Source organism: Podarcis filfolensis (genome assembly GCF_964270895.1).
Source record: "Podarcis filfolensis genome assembly, chromosome: 6".
NCBI classification, from domain to species: domain Eukaryota; kingdom Metazoa; phylum Chordata; class Lepidosauria; order Squamata; family Lacertidae; genus Podarcis; species Podarcis filfolensis.
Genome location: NC_139609.1, coordinates 66445494 through 66465702, shown reverse-complemented (window position 1 = coordinate 66465702; position 20209 = coordinate 66445494). Strand labels below are relative to the sequence as shown.

Here is a 20209-nt window from a genome sequence, read left to right as displayed (position 1 = left end):
CTAGCTGGTTGCTTGCCAATAGTCAAGTTGGGTATCTTCTTCCAAATGAGAAGCAGCAGGATCTGTAACAGTGGGATCTGATACCAGAGATCTTCAGGGCAGTGGAAAATAAAAGAGTTGGCAGTTTCTGAATTTCGAAACAGACAGTACTGTGAATCTAGCTAACAGGAAGCAGCTTGTAGAACTACAGGAGTAGTTGCTTTGGGCAACTTATTCAGGATCAGTACTTTTGCAGCCTGTTTTGAGGAGTCTGCTTGCTTCCAATAGACTCTCCTATCCAATTTGTAAATAAGCAAATTCTCCCTACCCCCTCTCCCCCTCTCCCTCTATCCCTCCTCTCCCTCAAAAATGCTAAACTTTATAGCAGCTTCCCTGAAATTCTCTCAAATCTGGGGGGTGGGGTGGTAATCAAAAGACCTGATGCAGTAGCCAATGAAGTGGTTGTTAGATGAGACCCCAGAGGACTCAAAAAGGTTCACCTTTGAGTTCACCTTTTTGGGGGGGAAGCAATCAATAATTATAATAATTTTGAGTAATAGTTTGTAGATTAAAATTTGGCTCCTGATTAATAGGTTGACAATGAGGAAACTCTATGGAAGGAATTCAGTGTAGCAATGAGGATATTGCTCCATCTGAGCAAACATTTTTGCTTGCCTGGGAGAACAATCTTCCCTCTCTTCCTCCTATATAATTCTCTGGGAGTTATCCTACCCACTCCCAGGGCCATGGGGGAGGAGAGGGGGAACCCACTCCACCCCACTGCACTAACAGAAGCCGTCATGTGGGCTTCCACTAAGTGGAGTCTGTTAGCAGAATCTTGTACAGCGATTCTGATAATGTGAATGTATTTCAAGTTAACGAACCGACTAATCCATCAGGCAGCAGCCACAGAGTCAATTAACAGCGCAATACATGCCTACTTAGAAGTAAATCCCATTGTGTCTCAGTAGGATTACTTCTGAGTAATTGGTATACCATTGCACTAACCACTTATTTTCTCCATTGAAATGCCTCTTGCTGCACTGAAGAGTTAGGTCCAAACATGCTTGAGCAAAGCCGATGTAATTTATGTGGAGGTTAATGCTCTTATAAAGGCATTTTGTGTGCCCCCAAGGCAATTAAATACTGTGAAAGTCAAAGAAATAAAAACTTTTGGTGCTATTTCCCAATAGCTGCCATAGGAAATTTATGAGGTGAGAATTTCATGTTTAGGCACAATGCCGTGTTTATTGTTAGCTGCCTGGAAATTAGTAGAAAGTGATTGCGGGGGGGGGGGACGACCCACTTTCTTTTCTTATTTTAATGAACTCTTTATTTGTTTGGGGATGTTTTGGGTTTCTTTGAAAGAGTTTGATACTGTTTTGCTTTTGCTTTTAGTAGTTATTACCAGACATCAGCAACACAGCTCAGCTTGATAAATGACAATAATGAACAAAAGTGCCATTATTACCTTTGGGATAGTTGGGTTTATTTTACTTTCAAGATTTAAATACTGTTTCTGTAGACAAAAACAACACAACCACAGTGACCTGTAATATAATAACATTAAATGTATAAAACCTCTGTGTTAGTGCAATATGTCCAGAAAAGGTCAGAAATAAGCACAGCATGCATTGTTCTTCGTTTAAACAAATGGACTTACCATTTAATAGGTCACTCCACAATAATGTAATATGATATAAATAATAGAAAGCATTTCCTTCTCCTATCTAGGTAATAAAGCATACAGTTTTCATTTGGTTCCTGATCACAGAGCCAAGGGTGATTCAAACAATTGATTTAAAACTCGCAAGACTCACTCCCTATAAAAACCAAAATTAGTTACCGTGCCCTGCAACTGAAAACTAATTTTAAAGCACTATGTAACCTAAAGCAGTCTAAACATGACCAAATAACATTTTACCACTGAAATTTGACTCTTTTGAGTTTTGATAGGGGACAGATCCTTTGATAGAAACTGTAATAGGGAACAGTAACTTGGTATTATTGCTCTGCAATGGACTCTAATCCACAAAAGCTGATGCCATCCTAAATGTTAGCCATTAAGTTGCAACAAAACTCTTTGGGTTCTTTCCCCAGTACAGTGGTTTCTCGGGTTACATATGCTTCAGGTTACAGACTCCGCTAACCCAGAAATAGTACCTCTGGTTAAGAACTTTGCTTCAGGATGAGAACAGAAATCGTGCTCCTGCAGTGCGGCGGCAGCGGAAGGCCCCATTAGCTAAAGTGGTTCTTTAGGTTAAGAACAGTTTCAGGTTAAGAACGGATCTCCAGAACGAATTAAGTTCTTAACCCAAGGTAACATGCTGCATTGGCCACATTCACACGTAACCCTAAAACCATATCTTAGAACTATTTTAGTGACCTTGAATGAACCTGCGCAAAGTGTTGGGCTTCTGTGGCCCCCTACTTCTTTCCTGCTAGGTGTGTTCTCCTCCTCCTATCCACCCAGGAGCAGGACTTCAGCAGAGTTTTATTGCATCCCAGTTTAGTGTTACATTTGAACAAGGGATCTTGGTTTAAAAAAACATTCTGGTAAGTTTCATATCAAGCCAGCTTCAAACTATGGCTAGAAAGAGAGCCATCTTTCCCATTGGTCTTAGTGGTTTGTTGCGCCAGGGTGCTGGCCTCTCGGGCACCCTAGCGAGTGGGGGAGCTGCACGATTTTGCCAGCAGCCTCCCCTTTCCCTGCATGCCCACCAGCTGCGCCCCGCCAACTATATGGCTGGCGGGCATGCAGCTTCCTTCCCAAGTCTCTGCAGGAGGAGAGTGATCCCCAGAGATTTGCATCTGCTAAAGACGGCCCTGCTCCCGGTCGTTGTTCTCCTCCTGCTTCCTAGCGAAAAACCGGCACACAGCCTTCCCGGGTGCCCCGACTCCAGAGAGCATGTCCACCAGCATGTTTTCCTGCTTGATCACTGCCACCGCGTCGGGGGTCAGGGTGGGGAGGGAGGCAGAGGACATTTTCCACCGCCCCCTCCCTTGTTTTGGAGTTGCCGGGGGGGAGGGGCGCTGGAGGGATCTTTGCACCACGGCGCTGGATATGCTTAAGACGGCCCTGGCTATAGCTTGTTAAACTAACCAGAGTTTGATCTGGGGTTCAAACATAACTGCTAGGCCAATGTTTAATATGAGTGAAATTAAATACTTCTGAACTCCTCACTGCTTCACTCAGACTCATTCAAGTCCCTGCAGTGCTAAACTATGACTTAGTGTTATGTATCTGTCAGGGAACTGACATCTGAGCCAGGAGTGGAGGCAAGGCTCCCAAGCGATGCCGGAGAAGGGCCCAGCAGGGAGAGAGGGGACTCATCGGCTGGGGAAGGAAATCAGCGTGACACCAGGGAGAAAGGGGGGCAGAGGGGGGCTTCGGAGAGGTGGCTCCAGGACTCTTCGCCGGAGACCAGCGGAGAGAGCACGGGTCCTCCGCTGCCCACACCCACCCTGCGCAGAAGACTTCTGTGCAGGGAGGCTAGGCGGAGACTTGGCGTCAAAGAACTTTTATGCTGGAAGAAGTTCAGGAAACGCCCACTGACGGATTCTGCTAGCGACTGAGACAGCCACGGAGTGAAGGCTGTCCAGCCAGGGAAAGGTTTAACCAGGCAACCTTGCCAAGAGTGGCGGCAATTTACGCACAAGCAACCCCATACATTCATTACAGTATCTATCTATCAACAGGCAACCAGCTAGGTAACTGCTATGGTGCTAACTTGTTCTTAGGAATAGTTGTACATCCACATTGGTCGGGTCTTTTTTCTTTCTTTCAGGAACAATTTGATAGAAATGGGCTGTAAGATGGATGTCTCTCAAGATATTCTTTTCAGTACCTTACGCTTCAAAATCCTTGACGCAGTGTTATGTGAACACCTTGGACCTAGAGCTGCTTGCTTTGATGATACAATGTCAAAACAACAGCATACCTTTGGCCAAGTTGTAGAAAGGTAATTTATTGGGGTTCATGCCTCTAAAAGAAAATATCATTTAGGCAATGGGGCACATACAGACAAACACATATGCACATAACCTATATATCTCTGAAGATTCAACAATTAAGTCAAAACATCATGAAAACATTGAAAATTCAGTTTCTAATTTTATTTAATAATGTTGCTTTTAAAAGAAATAGATAAAAAATAACGAGTGGGTTCCAACTTAGAATCTAATATTAAAAATAATAAAATTAGCAATATGCAAAACATGCACATTGATGCAGCTGCCAAAGTGTAATAGAAAAAGTAGTAATAAATTACTCTTAACACCTAAATAGCACATTTTGAGAGTTCAAAATGCATCATGTACATTATCTTAGTAAGTCTTACAATTGGCCTGTAAGGCACTTAGGTCAATGAAATCAACTCTATAGAAAAAATAATAGTGGTTTGCTTAACCTAACCTAATACGATGATGGTTACAGTAAAATGTTGTCCTTGGAATTTCCACCTCTAACTTATCCTATGCAAAAAAAAAGTATTTATTTAAATCATTCATTGTTATTGTTTACTAAATTTCTATGCCACCCTTCAACCAAGGATCACAGGGTGGTTTATAATAGAAAAACACAAACTCATATAACATGTATCAATTAAATCACAATTTTTTAAAAGAGCCTCCTTTTCCTGTTCTCAGAACCTTTTAATCAAAGAGCAGCTTTGAATAACTCCAGCTTCCACTCCATACATTTGTATTTCAGAAGAATGCTAGTGATGTAGACTAACAAAAATTTAAATGTCTAGATAGAACCATTAGAACCATTCAAAAATGCTGAATGCAAACCAGAACTTTCTCTGTGGCAATGATTTCACAGGATTCTCTCAGGCCATTTTAAATTAAAACAAAGAGCTTTTAAAATACATTTTTGCACTTTGTAAATCTATTAATAGATGGTTCCTATTGCTGCCAGATGGCAGGGTGTTACTATTGCAGTATGTCATGATCAGGCAGGATAGCTGTTGATGGGAGACAACAACCAGGGCTTTAGCAGAGGCATCTCAAAGTGTACATTTCACAGTGATAATATATAACATGGTCCTTCTCTTCCTGACGTTGCAGGAAGGGGGGGGGGTACCAAAGGCCAGCAGGAGGTGTCACAGGATTTGAAGCTGGCTTTCACATCCAAGTTTAGCATTCAAGTCATCATTGGCTCTCATACCTTAGGCAAGAGATCAGTAGTGCCTGTGAAAAGAGAAAAGGGAAATTATATTTTCCACCCAAGCCTCCAGGCAGACATAGCAGGAAGTCTGCCATTCACACTGCCCACTCAACATGAGTCCTCCCCTTCTTTGATGCCAAGGCTGGAGCTATTTAAGGGAGCCCTGGCAAAGTGTTCTTGATTGACTCTACCTCCCTGACAAAGCCCCTTCCAGTCTTGGGCCCTCCTCTAGTGGAATTACCGTTGTGTTGCCATCTTGGGTGGGCACCTGTGACCCACCTGCAATTTTTATGTCCCCACAATTTATTGACAGTGACATTCAGGGGCACTGTGGAATAGTCAAAATGGTGGCCTCCTGCTCTCCCACTGCTGCTGCTTTATAATCTGAGCCAAGGAATGTTGGAGCAGAGTTGGAATGGGGCAGTGTTGGAGAAAAGCAAATACATGTCCTTCACCCGAACTTCTAGTTAAATGACACAAGGACACAGTTTGTCTAGCAATCTAGCCAGCCCTTGCTTGTAGTCTTTGCTACAATCCCCTAAACTGGAGCTTGCCAATGTCTTAAGCATTTCTGCATAGATTATAATACCTGCAGCATTTACAACTCCTGTGATACCGCTCAGGAAGCAAGTATAACTTTGGGTGTGTAGGGAAAGGGCCTAATTAAATGGACTTCCATTGTCAAGTGAAAAACACAGATGCAAGAAACTGATTCCCCAAGTTTGCTGCTTTTTTCTTTTTTTAGAAAAGAGGATTGGTCTAGTGCAGTAAAAAGACTTTGGTATTTGTGTGCTTCAGTTTTGGAGTTGGCTTCAATGCAGCCTCATAAAAAAGAATATCACATTGCCATGCAGATGTGTTAACTTTTTAACAATAGTCAGGGTAAACTGATATCTGGGCAGAAGATGTACAACTCTGACATTCCTTGCAAAATCAAGCTTTCTTTGAAATCCATGAAGTTTAACACACATCCATTGAAATAACAAGCCCCAAACTATATTTAGACGTTACATTCCAAAAATTCCTATATGACAGGTAATATTGCCCCCCTCAAGCAAGTGCTTCTGTCTTGTAACTGACAGCACAGGTTGGAACATTTGTGTCAAACTTCTAGGGTTGAAATCCTGGGCGTAATTGCAAAATATACCATTGAACTCAGTGGAACTTACTTCTAAGAAACTGTGCACAGGAATGGGCAATACGTCAAGAAACTTGCTGTGGACAGAAGATAAGAGCTAAACTAGACATGATGTTAAGTGTTTGTGTGTGTGTATAACAGCCAAGGGGATACCTCAGCAATCTCAGGGTCATGGGGGAGGTGGGTGAGAAGAGAATTAAAACTGTGTCTCAGCCACAGTCCCAAAAATTGTCTCCCTGAAGCCGCTTTTGGTCTCCATGGAAACCAGCCAAATATTATTTATTTAAAATATGTGTCCCACATTTTGATCATAGCTAACATAATCATATTTAAATCATGCTTCACAATCTGGCTTTCTAAGTGCATGTAGGACCAAGAAGCCAGTAAAATCTAGGCTGGAGGAGGTATCTGTTAGGTGGATTTGTAGCTGGTTGGCTGACTGAACCCAAATAACGGATAATGGATCCTCATCATCTCGGGGGGGGGGGGGTGACAAGTGAGGCGCTGCAGGGTTCTGTCCTGTTCAATGTCTTTATAAACAATTTGGATGAAGGAATTGAGGGGATGCTCATCAAATTTGCAGCAAATGACACCAAACTGAGAAGGGTAGGCGATGCCACAGAAGACAGAAATAGTATTGAAGAGAACTTTAACGGATTGGAGAACTGGGCCAGAACCAAACAAAATAAATTTGAATAGGGACAAATGTAAGGTTTTACACTTAGGCAGGAAGAACCAGCTGCACGTATATAAGATGAGACACCTGTATTGCCAGCAGTACATGGGGAAAGAATCTAGGGCTCTTGGTGGACCAAAAGCTTAACATGAATCAACAGTGTGATGTAGCACCAAAAAAAGCTAATGTTAATCTAGGCCGCATCAAAAGAAGTATAGTGTCCCAATAAAGGAAAGTAATAGTACCACTCTATTATGCCTTGGTCAGACCACACCAGGAGTAGTGTGTCAAGTTCTGGGCACCACAATTTAAGAAGAATGTTGACAAGCTGGAACATGTGCAGAGGAAGGCAACCAAGACAATCAAGAGTCTGGAAACCAAGCCTAAGGAGGAACAGTGGAGGGAGTTGGGTATGTTTAGCCTGGAAAAGAGGAGGTTGAAAGGAGATTTGATAGCCATGTTCAAGTATCTCAAGGGCTGTCAGATGGAAGATGGAGCAAGCTTGTTTTTTCTTGCTCCAGAGGGTAGTATCCGAACCAATCAAGTTACAAGAAAGGAGATTCCAACTAAACATCAGGAAGAACTTTCTGATGGTAGGAACTGTTCGACATTGGAATGGACTCTCTCAGGAGGTTGTGGACTCTGCTTCTATGAAAGTTTTTAAGCAGAGGTTGGATGGCTATCTGTCATGGGTGCTTTAGCTGAGATTCCTGCATTAGACTAGACAGCCTTTGGGGTCTTTTCCAACTCCACAATTCTATGATTCAAAACTGGCAGTGGGATAGCACAATGCAGTGGAAGCTTGCTTTGGAGGCATAGTGCAGGCCACGCAATAAGCACATAGGTCTGTTTTCCAACACTTCACTTTTATTATTGGCCACTTAACACAGGCTGCCTGGGCAGCTGCCTCACTCTGCCTATCGATTTATCATGCAGGCATGATAAATCCATCTTCACAGGAAAATAGGACCGGAGCTGCCTGTCAAAGACATATTCAAACTTGTTAAGGGCAAATGCGTTTTGTACAATTCTGAGAGCATCTCCTACACTTCAGCCCCCTTCTATTGCTAAGCAAACTACAGGTGTACACTGAGAGCGCAGGTGAAAGGAAGTTGTTGATACACCTCTTTTGTAGTGAGGCTTTTGTTTATACAGCAAGAATGGATATCAATAGATGAATAGATATGAACCAGAAGGGCTGAGGGACTAAAGCAAACAGCCTGAATAAAAATGGACTTGCATTGGGAGTCTTCTTTCTATTTGCTTCAAGTGCTATTATTTCAGTAATGTGCATTTCCAGAGCCCATAAATAGGATAACATAATATTAACGTGGGGGGGGGGGGGCTTATCCACACTTCCGCTTGTCTCCCCACGCACCCCTGGGAAAACCTGAGGTTTAGAGCTGCATTGGAACAAACAGATTGCAGTTTGCTCGGATTCAGTGGTAAACAGTGGTTTTTCCTGGGAAAAGCAGTGGGGTGAATGAAAAACCACTCAGACCCATGCTTTCTAGGCACGGGACATGCAAAGTGGGGATGAGCTCTCTCCCTCCCTTGCTCTCTCTCCTTCCTCCTCATAAATTGAGTATCTGCAGATGTTATAAAATTGCTAAATCCTCCCTTGCCTCTAGATGGTGCTGTGCAGCCAGAAATTTAGAGGGGAAAAAATTGCAAATAGTTCCTGACATCTTTTTCAAAAGTTTACATGGGTCTGTGATTTTAGCATCCTGTTTCAGGCAGTATATTTAACCCACGTTGTTTCTCACCGTTATCTGCTTAGTCTGTGGCGTATATGCTTCCTATGAACTGTGCAAAGGACATAAAGATTTCTTTGCCAGTGTACATAAACATACATAAATATAAGCATTGTCGTATCTGAGGCTGTTCTCAAGCATCATGTTTAAACTGAACTGTCTCCAAGTTGTTCGTATATTCTTTGAGCCTGTTGGTAATATGAGAAGCTTCCCTCTATAATATGCAATGAGGGGTGATGTGACCAAGAAGCTCCCACCAGGGTGACCTCTGGAAAGGGCTCCTGTCACTAACCTCTCTCTGACTCCTACAGTCCTACAGACTGTCTTGCCTCTCACTTGGACTACTGCAATCTGTTCTACGCAGGGCTACCTTTGAAGGTGACCTGGAAACTACAAGTAATCCAGAATGTGGTGGCTAGACTGGTGACTAGAAGTGGCTGCTGAGACCATATAGCACCAGTCCTGAAAGACCTACATTGGCTCCCAGTACATTTCTGAGCACAAATCAAAGTGTTCTTTTAAAGCTCTAAACGGCCTTGGCCTGTATACCTGCAGGAGTGTCTCCACCCCCATCATTCAGCCCAGACAGCCCAGGTAATATTTCTGGGTTAGCAGAGTCTGTAACCTGAAGCGTATGTAACCTGAAGCGTATGTAACCTGAGGTACCACTGTATACCTGAAGGAGCATCTCCACTCCCATCGTTCAGCCTGGACACTGAGGTCCAGCGCTGAGGGCCTTCTGGTGGTTCCCTCACTGCAAGAAGTGAGGTTACAGGGAACCGGGCAGAGGGCCTTCTCGGTTGTGTCGTCCACCCTGTGGAATGCCCTCCCATCAGATGTCAAAGAAATAAACAACTATCTGACGTTTAGAAGACATCTGAAGGCAGCCCTTTTTAGGGAAGTTTTTAACGTGTGATGTTTTATCGTGTTTTTAATATTCCATTGGGAGCTGCCTAGAGTGGCTGGGGAAACCCAACCGGATGGGTGGGGTACAAATAATATATTATTATTATTATTATTACACACAACAAGAACCTAAGAAGAGCTTGCTGGATCAGGCCAAGGGCCCATTTAGTCCACCATCTTGTTTTCACAGTGGTCAGTCAGGTTCCTGTGGGAGACCTGCAAGCAAGACCCAAGCACAAGAATCTGCTCTCCTGTGGTTTCCAGCAACTGGTATTCAGAAACCTACAGCAGGCATTGGCAAACGACCCTTCAGATGTTTTGAGACTACAATTCCCATCATCCCTGACCACTGGTCCTGTTAGCTAAAGATGATGGGAGTTGTAGTCCCAAAACATCTGGAGGGCCAAGTTTGCCTATGCCTGACCTACAGCCTCCAACTATGAGGAAAGAGCATAGCCATCGTGGCTAGTAGCCCTTATGCTCCAGGAATTTGTCCAATTTAGACAATCATCTTTTAAACCCATCCAAGTTGGGGGCCATCGCTGTCTCCTGTTGGAACAAGTTCCATAGCTTAACTACAATCATTTTAAAGTTGAAATCAAGCAAAGTGCCTGCTCTTATGGAAGCCTGGGAATAGAAAATGCCAGGAAAGGATAGCCAAACCCTATGTGGACTATAATCCCTGTGGGCAGAATGTGGTAAATCCCCATCACCCCCCCCAAATGTATTTTCTGTGACTTCAAACTTTAGCAATCCTGCACAGCAAACAAAGTTTTTCGAGTTACAGATAGGTAGCCGTGTTGGTCTGCCATAGTCAAAACAAAAAAAATTTTTTTCTTCCAGTAGCACCTTAAAGACCAACTAAGTTAGTTCTTGGTATGAGCTTTCGTGTGCATGCACACTTCTTCAGATACACAAAAAGTTTTTCGAGTATAGTAAATAAATAACACATCAGAGAGTGCTCACCATCTTTCTCACAGACAGGATAAAAATAATTAGAGGGAATAACCTTTGGGACCTCTGGAAGCTTTTTAAATTAATGTTGAGTGCAAGCAAATATTCCAAAACAGGCTGATGAAGGCTTTCCATTTAACTGAGGTTACATTTTTTTTTAAGCATTTGGGTTTGGAAACTTGTCCAGTCTTCAGTCATGTTTGCAATCAATTGAATGCAACCCAGTTGGTTACTCTTTTAAATTCAGGCATTTGTGTTTTATGGAGCTGCTTTTGTTTCCCCTTTTGCAGACTTTGCCATAAGATGGTCTCCCACCTCCATTAGCAATTAAATGAGTGTATTTTATATATAAAAACATGAGTACATAGTCTGTCTCTGATTAGAATGTTTTGTGCAAAACCTTTGAAGAGAACCTCAATGCTTTCCGCTCTAAAAGAGATGCAAAAAAACCAGATTTTGTGACACAATCCAATTGGGAGTTTGTCAAACTGTGTGTGTGTGTGTGTGTGTGTGTGTGTGTGTGTGTGTGTGTGTTTCTATATATGTTTCAAGATATGTAGGCAATTCAAGGGATTGTGGCAATTTGCTACTCATTGAGTTCCTCAGTTTCTCTTAATCTCCGTTTCTTATTATTTTCTTCATCTACAGATCTTGGTGGAAAGAAGCCAATGAAAAGGTGCCAAATTATCAATTGCCAAATTACAAATCTCCAAGTTCCAGAGACACATGTACAGTACGCACTGATCTAACACTTCACACCCCCAAAAAGAAAAAGTCAAAATGAGTTACTTTCTTGTGTGGTTACATTGTCACAGCAAGCCATCATTGTGGTCTACCACAAAAATGGAAAAATTGTTTACAGACTGCGCTGGATTTGATCCATCTAACAAATTAAACTTAAAGGCTATCTGTCCACAAATAAAGAGATGGCTTTAATACCAAATAATTTGTGTGTTTACAAGTGACTAACCCTTCAGTGCCATTGGCCCAATCCTGTGGAACACCCTGTCAACAGAGATTCAGCAGACGTCTTCTGTGCCAACTTGATTTTTTAAAAATATATATATTAATAAGCAAAATAAACCAAAGATAAAGAGCATAAAAATACAGGTTGAAAGCATTCAGTGGACATTATCACTGAATCTGTTCCAAAACATTACCAAAAACCCCCACCCATTTCCCCCATAAACCTATTGTGCTGGGTTATATGTATTATTTTATAATACATTAGTTTAATCATAATTACTATGGAATAAATTTCTCAGTCCATTTAGATATAGTAGGAGCTATGCTTTCATCCCAGTTTTTAGCTATTATAATCTTAGCAGCAGCTATAACACTTGATCGTTTTCCAGAATAACATCCTCTAGATAACCAAGCAGAAATATTTTAGGTTCCAAGGGTATTTGATATCCTAACATAGCATAGATATTATCCTGAATGGATATCCAGAATATGTCTATTTGAGGACAATGCCAGAAGATATGTATGCAATCTGTTTTATTTAATCCACATCTCCAACATTTAGCCAATCCTAACTTATTCATGAAATTCAATTTATAAGGTCTTAAATACCATTCAAAGTAGTTTTTTTAGGTCTGCAGAAATTATATTAGAATAGAAGTTGTCCCAAATCCAGTTCCATTGTTTCCTAGTTATTCTTTGAATTCAAATCTCACACCCATTTTCTCATATCTGTATCCTGGGTCAGATCCAAGTTTAACCTTCTGTGCCAACTTCTGAAAACTTTTTTATTATGCCAGGCCTATGCAGGAAACTAAGAGTGCATTACTCACAATGGTCTATTGCTGTTTGTTTTTAATTCTTTTGCTTTTAACTTGTTTTACTTTCTTATGCTTTTTTGTATGACTTTATGTTCTTATATTGTGGTAAAGCACTGTGATATAGTTCTACGATACAGCAGTAGATAAATATTTAATAAATAAATAAGAATGAAAGCAATAAGTATACCTATAGAAACAAAATCACCTAGAAGAAGACATGTAAATGTGACCCAAGCACTGAGGACTAATTTAGGCATGTCTCTCTTCTCTTCTCTTTTCTCCTCTTCTTTTGTTCTTTTTCTTGCAAATTTTACATTTTGAAAGATATTTAACGGGGAAGGAAGCAAAATAGGTTTACCAACTTGCAAATAAGTGTTTTTTCTCCCAAATTATTTGAAGTAGCATTACCAGCATTTTTGACTGCAATTGTAGCTGCGTATTTAGCAGAAGCTTGGTTACAAGTGCAGGCATTAAAAAATAATGTTTATCGCATGCTGTGAAAAGCTTCGCCTACAGATGTCTGCAGATCAAGCTACTGTTAAGAGCATAAGAGCAGGCCTGGCCTTTTAATTTTGGGTTAGTTGGCAACACATTGTACTTGCCTTTTCATTTCCTACATGTGCTCTCTCTTAGCTCGATATGTTCCTAACTGTCTGCTGTATCCTTTCCAAAGTATTTCTTCACTAGACTTCTTTCCTTTCCTTTTTTCAATTATGTCAAGTAATAAAACGAAATGTGTTTACTCTGTAATTAAGAACTTGGAGCGAGGAAGAGTTTAATCTGGCAGTAGGGAAACCTAGCTAAAGGGTAAAAACACAGAAAATGCTTTTTAAAAAATTTAACAGTTCTTTTAATGCAGCCCACAAATAAATTCTTCAGATGAGGTTACCGGTTCCAACTTTCTAATGAAGAAATCATGGTGGGTGGGTGTTTTCCCTCCGCAAATGATTATCCTCCTGTCAAATGTCACTGGTATATGAACCACAGCTTGGATCCCATTAGTGGTTCACTATGGAATGGGCTGCCTAGCCTGATCCTTAAAGGTCAAGGCTAGACCACAAACTTGTGTCAGTTTCTTATAACATTTGCTGTTTCTTCTCCCAAGAAAACCTTGGGAATTTTAGTAGGGTGAGGTGGTGAGAACTCCTGACTTTCATATAGTGCTACTGGTAATGAAGGTCTGGGAATGGGAGGAAAAACCTCATGGAATGACTCTGGTAGGGAGCCAGATGCTTAGTGAAGACTTTTTGTTTATTTTAGATTTTTTTTTCTTCAGATTCTTATGGTTAATGCTATTTGAATTTGCCTTTATTTTCTTTATTCGTTGTTGCTGGGTTATTATTATTTTTTTGCTTCTGATCACCCTACCTTTGCTTCTCACCTCTGCAGCAGGAAAAGGAACTGTATTTCAACAGGTACTGAATTACTAGTGCAATTGCTTTTATTATTTATTAAATTTCTATACCACCACTCAGGGCTGGTTTCCTTAAGAATGGACACGTTTGATCTTCTTGCAGTCCATGGGATCTCAAGAGTCTCCTCCAACACCATAATTCAAAAGCATCAATTCTTCGGCGATCAGCCTTCTTTATGGTCCAGCTCTCACTTCCATACATCACTACTGGGAAAACCATAGCTTTTACTCTACGGACCTTTGTTGGCAAGGTGATGTCTCTATTTTTTAAGACGCTGTCTAGGTTTGTCATTGCTTTTCTCCCAAGAAGCAGGCGTCTTTTAATTTCGTGGCGATCTGCAGTGATCATGGAGCCCAAGAAAGTAAAATCTCTCACTGCCTCCATTTCTTCCCCTTCTATTTGCCAGGAGGTGATGGGACCAGTGGCCATGATCTTCGTTTTTTTGATGTTGAGCTTCAAACCATATTTTGTGCTCTCCTTTTTCACCCTCATTAAAAGGTTCTTTAATTCCTCCTCACTTTCTGCCATCAAGGTTGTGTCATCTGCATATCTGAGGTTGTTGATATTTCTTCTGGCAATCTTAATTCCGGCTAGGGATTCATCCAGCCCAGCCTTTTGCATGATGAATTCTGCATAAAAGGCCATAGATTGTTTAATTAGCTAAAGGTCTGGGAGAAGAGGAGTGCTTTTTCCCAGCCTCTAAATAAACGTAATGAAGGTGCCAGGTGAGTCTCCCCATCAATGCGAGTGCAATGTGAAAATGGAGGCTTGGAGATCCCCACCAGAGAACACCAACCTCCCCATCTTTCTCTGGAAAAAGAGAATGCCTATTAAACTAGTGATGATCGCTTAGAAATATGCTCAAAGAGTTCTGCTAGAAAAGGAGCCATCAAAATGGAAGGGGCTGGTTCCAGCAGAATATTTTGTAGGCAAAAATTGAAATGAATAAACACACCAAAAGATACAGGCATTGTACATCTCATGAGCATCAGACACTTTTCTTATTTGCAGAGCCAACATTTACCATCCCATACTAGCAAACTGATGCGAGCCAGTTTTGGTAAGGCCTTCCAGTTACCGTACTTTCCCCACCCACTCCTGCAGCATAGTTGTGGATCAGAAAGTTTTGTATGTGATAACTGTTTTAAGAATTGAAATGGCGAAGGCACATTTTTTCATATGTGGTTGGATTGTAAAATAATCAAAAGTTTTGGGGAAATGATTTACAATGAAATGAAAAGAATGTTTAAGATAAAGGTAAAGGTAAAGGGACCCCTGACCATTAGGTCCAGTCATGGCTGACTCTGGGGTTGCGGCGCTCATCTCGCTTTATTGGCCGAGGGAGCCAGCGTACAGCTTCCAGGTCATGTGGCCAGCATGACAAAGCCGCTTCTGGCGAACCAGAGCAGCGCACGGGAACACCGTTTACCTTCCCACCTATTTATCTACTTGCACTTTGACGTGCTTTTGAACTGCTAGGTTGGCAGGAGCAGGGACTGAGCAACGGGAACTCACCCCGTTGCAGGGATTTGAACCGCCGACCTTCTGATCGGCAAGTCCTAGGCTCTGTGGTTTAACCCACAGCGCCACCCGCATCCCTTTTATGTTTAAGATAGCCTTTGTTAAAAGACCAGAAGCCTTTTTGCTAGGCATTACAGGTCAAGACTTGCCAAAAGAGCAGAAGAACCTGTTTATGTATGCTACAACAGTGGCTAGGATATTACTAGCCCCAAAATGGAAAGACAGCTGGATACCAACTAAAGAAGAATGGCAAGAAAAACTGATGGAATATGCTAAAATGGTGAAGCTAACTGGAAAACATAGAGACAAGGACAATGGAGACTTTAAAAAAGACTGGGAACCATTCATGTTGTATTTACAAAAATATTGTAAAGAAATGGACTCACTAGCAGGGTTTGAGTAAACACTTACAACCAACAAAATAAACATAGAAATTAAGATGTAAGAATGGGAAAATAACAAAGTGTAAGAGGTAGTTTGGAAAGAAAATATGGTATAAAAAATATAACAATATTTAATTTAAAGAATGCAATATTAAGGTATAACTAAATAAGCAGGAAAAGTAAATATATAAAGAACCAGAAGGGGAAATTGAGGGAAGTCGGGGGGATTTGGGGAATTGCATTTTTTTCCCTTTTTGAGATAATATTATTGTGATGAATATAAAATTGTAAAATTTAATAATATTTTTTTTAAAAAAAATTGAGATGGCAATCCTATATTCACCTACTTGGGTGTGAGCTCCATTGAATTCAATGGGACTTACTGTACTTCTGAATAGACATGAATGCATTACGCTCTTTTCTTTGTGTGACATGAATGCATTCATAATTGTTCAGAAGAATTAAACAACAATGGTAGTATAAACAGAAGTTTATTTTGCCACAACAGAAATGCATGCATCTATATTTGATTTCCCAATGCAGCATAAGCAACAAACTGGTGAGGGAGGTGAGAATGGAATGAGAGGTGAGAATGGAATGAGAAACTGGAGCAGTTAATTTGCTGTTGAACCAAAAACACAAATGTAAGAGCACAAAAGTCCAAAGGATTCATATATTTTACTATTGCTCTGCTACAGACATTTCAGCTTTTATATGCACCAGGCTTTCCCTGTACATAAGACAGCATCAACAACCAATCTGGTGATTCAATTTGACATGAAAGAAAGGCAAAACGTGAATACAAAGAACTGGCGCTTGTTACAACACTAAGGATCAACCCACAGCAATTTTTCTCCCCAACACATTCCACTCATGCTTAATTAAGTAAAGTTTGAACCTTTGACACATCTGGGACTGACTCCCATGCTCTGTTGCTACATAATAATCCTCAATTCAAAGAATTTGAACAAACATTGCATCTCTCAATTTGCTGTGCAATCCTGCAAAAGTCCATGAACTGTTTAACCCAATAGAATTTTTTAAAAAATGTTTCTGACAAGTGAAGATGCCAGTTTCCTACAATGAATGACTACATAAGGAACCAGTGTTTACATTTCTTTTTTTAAAAATCCCCCTTTAAAAAAATTAATGGTATTGTTTTTGCAGTTTTGGGTTTGCCACCCTGGGCTCCTTTGAGTGGAACGACAGGATAATTTAAGGTAATCACCATCATCAACAACAACATCACCATCTGAGCTTTTAGCAACATCTCTAGCAACATCTCTGCAATTAAAACAGAAGCTGCTTAGCCTACCTTTTTCTTGCTATCAGAAGACCAAAATTCTTGCCTTTGGGGGGAAACCAAAGCTCAGAAAGTGGAAACTTCAAGGCCAAAATTTAGATCAAGTCTCGAACTATAAATACTTAGGAATGGCAGTCCAGGCATCAGAATCCAACAAAATTAATATTAACTCAAATGGGTGTGCCGGAGAAAGATTTGCAAATGATATCCTTAAATTTTTTAGAACTCAAGGGGGTTTTTATGTCCCTGTGGCACTAAAATTATTTAAAGCTAAAACGTTGGCAGAGCTCCTTTACGGATCCTTTCTGGGCCCGCTTCATTCCCCTTGAAAGAGTGCAATCCAAACTCCTCAGAGACCTTCTACAAGTTCCTAGATGTGTTTCAAATGCATGGGTCAAACTAGAAACAGGAATGATGAAAGTTGAAGCTCATATTAGTCTAACATCAATATATAAGTGGCTAACTCTGAAACTGCTCCCCCGAGGAATAGCCCCATTGATTCTGAGTGACCAGTTTCAGTCTGGCTGGCAGACAGCAGTCTTAAACACTCTTCAGAAACTGGGCCTTGCTCCCCAAACCCTTCATAACTATGGGCCTGGGCCAAGCTAGATCCGTGGTTAGGCAAAGAATCATGGACACAGAGAGACAACAGGACTGTACAAGGGTCCCCGATTATAAAATCATAGAAAACAGGAGATACGTAGCCGCTCCAGCAACATATCTCTATTTCCTCACATCCAGAAACGCAAGAAGGGCTTTCACTCTTGCTAGAAGCTTGGCCTTGTCCTCACAGGTTCTGGAAGGCTCCTTTAGAAGAGTCCCATACGCACAGAGACTTTGCGCCTGCCCATTAGGGGAAATAGGAAGCCCCGAAGATATATTTTTTAGATGTCCTTTTTATGTTGAGATTCATAGAGACACCATTGATCCTGTTCCCCACCTGTGAACCACATGTATGAAACACATGAATAGAGCTATTCAATTCATTCCATTAGATTGCCTTCAGGGGCAAGATACCTGAGCTATGAGAGAGCCACTGTTCCATAAGTAGCTCCTGCATGGCTGGGGTAATAGTCAAATCATCCAACCAAATGAGCAGTGGAATTCTGATCCTGTGCCAAAGGCCCATGGGATCTGCACCCTGCCCATGCGGTTCAACCTGAAGAATTTGGAGCAAATGATTCAGCAGAGGAAACACAGCCCAGAATAACTAAGGAGATAGTACAAGAATACTTGGCTAGTCTAGATGTATTCAAGTCTCCAGGGCCAGATGAACTGCATCCAAGAGTATTAAAAGAACTGGCAGATGTGATTTCAGAACCACTGGCAGTCATCTTTGAGAATTCCTGGAGAACAGGCGAAGTCCCGGCAGACTGGAGGAGGGCAAATGTTGTCCCTATTTTCAAAAAGGGGGAAAGAGAGGACCCAAATAATTACCGCCCAGTCAGTCTGACATCAATACCAGGGAAGATTCTGGAGCAGATCATTAAGCAAACAGTCTGTGAGCACCTAGAAAGGAATGCTGTGATCACCAATAGTCAGCATGGATTTCTGAAAAATAAGTCATGTCAGACTAACCTGATCTCGTTTTTTGATAGAATTACAAGCCTGGTAGATGAAGGGAACGCAGTGGATGTAGCCTACCTTGATTTCAGCAAGGCATTTGACAAGGTGCCTCATGATATTCTTGTAAAGAAGCTGGTAAAATGCGGTCTTGACTATGCTACCACTCAGTGGATTTGTAACTGGCTGAATGACCGAACCCAAAGGGTGCTCATCAATGGTTCCCCCTCATCCTGGAGAAGAGTGACTAGTGGGGTGCCACAGGGTTCTGTCTTGGGCCCGGTTTTATTCAACATCTTTATCAACGACTTGGATGATGGACTCAAGGGCATCCTGATCAAATTTGCAGATGACACCAAACTGGGATGGGTGGCTAACAGCCCAGAGGACAGGATCACACTTCAAAACGACCTTGACAGATTAGAGAACTGGGCCAAAACAAACAAGATGAATTTTAACAGGGAGAAATGTAAAGTATTGCACTTGGGCAAAAAAAATGAGAGGCACAAATACAAGATGGGTGACACCTGGCTTGAGAGCAGTACATGTGAAAAGGATCTAGGAGTCTTGGTGGACCACAAACTTGACATGAGCCAACAGTGTGACGCGGCAGCTAAAAAAGCCAATGCAATTCTGGGCTGCATCAATAGGAGTATAGCATCTAGATCAAGGGAAGTAATAGTGCCACTGTATTCTGCTCTGGTCAGACCCCACCTGGAGTACTGTGTCCAGTTCTGGGCACCACAGTTCAAGAAGGACACTGACAAACTGGAACGTGTCCAGAGGAGGGCAACCAGAATGGTCAAAGGCCTGGAAACGATGCCTTATGAGGAACGGCTAAGGGAGCTGGGCATGTTTAGCTTGGAGAAGAGGAGGTTAAGGGGTGATATGATAGCCATGTTCAAATATATAAAAGGATGTCACATAGAGGAGGGAGAAAGGTTGTTTTCTGCTGCTCCAGAGAAGCGGACACGGAGCAATGGATCCAAACTACAAGAAAGAAGATTCCACCTAAACATTAGGAAGAACTTCCTGACAGTAAGAGCTGTTCGACAGTGGAATTTGCTGCCAAGGAGTGTGGTGGAGTCTCCTTCTTTGGAGGTCTTTAAGCAGAGGCTTGACAACCATATGTCAGGAGTACTCTGATGGTGTTTCCTGCTTGGCAGGGGGTTGGACTCGATGGCCCTTGTGGTCTCTTCCAACTCTATGATTCTATGATTCTAAGTATACCAAAGGTACAATATTACAATAGCTGTTACACCATTGAGTGTGCTGAGTAAGAGTATTAGAAGACTACAGTGTTTCGTACCTGCATTTTCCTTAAAGGTCTGTAAAGCAGTTTGAAAGGACACATTTCCTATGTCACATGCCAGCTTCTTACCTGCAGTCAGCGGCTCACAAATTTCTAAATCAAGTATGGAAAACCTCACGCTTCCTAATATGTGACAGTGCCTGTATGTCACTGTATGTGACAGTGTCAGTATGTCACAGACAGGAAGTTGATATGCACCAAGCTACCATTATATACCTGAGTTGCTGCTGTATAATTAAAAACAACTGGCCATAATCAGGGTCCTATAACATTTTGCATGTGAAGTTTTAATTAGGCGACTTTTCTGCAAAAGCAATTGACTGCATTCCTCATTTCTCTACAAACTGATCA

At 41.5% G+C, this 20209-nt stretch overlaps 1 long non-coding RNA gene across 1 annotated transcript in view; it reads left to right on the top strand.

Annotated features, from left to right (window-relative positions):
* The window catches only part of LOC310764207, a 31272-nt gene extending 17324 nt beyond the window's left edge, over positions 1-13948 (top strand). Inside the window, exons 2-3 of the long non-coding RNA XR_014549065.1 lie at positions 3768-3941; positions 11226-13948. This is a non-coding gene — a long non-coding RNA (uncharacterized lncRNA). The remainder of the gene's footprint in view (positions 1-3767; positions 3942-11225) is intronic.
* The last annotated feature ends 6261 nt before the right edge of the window (positions 13949-20209 follow it).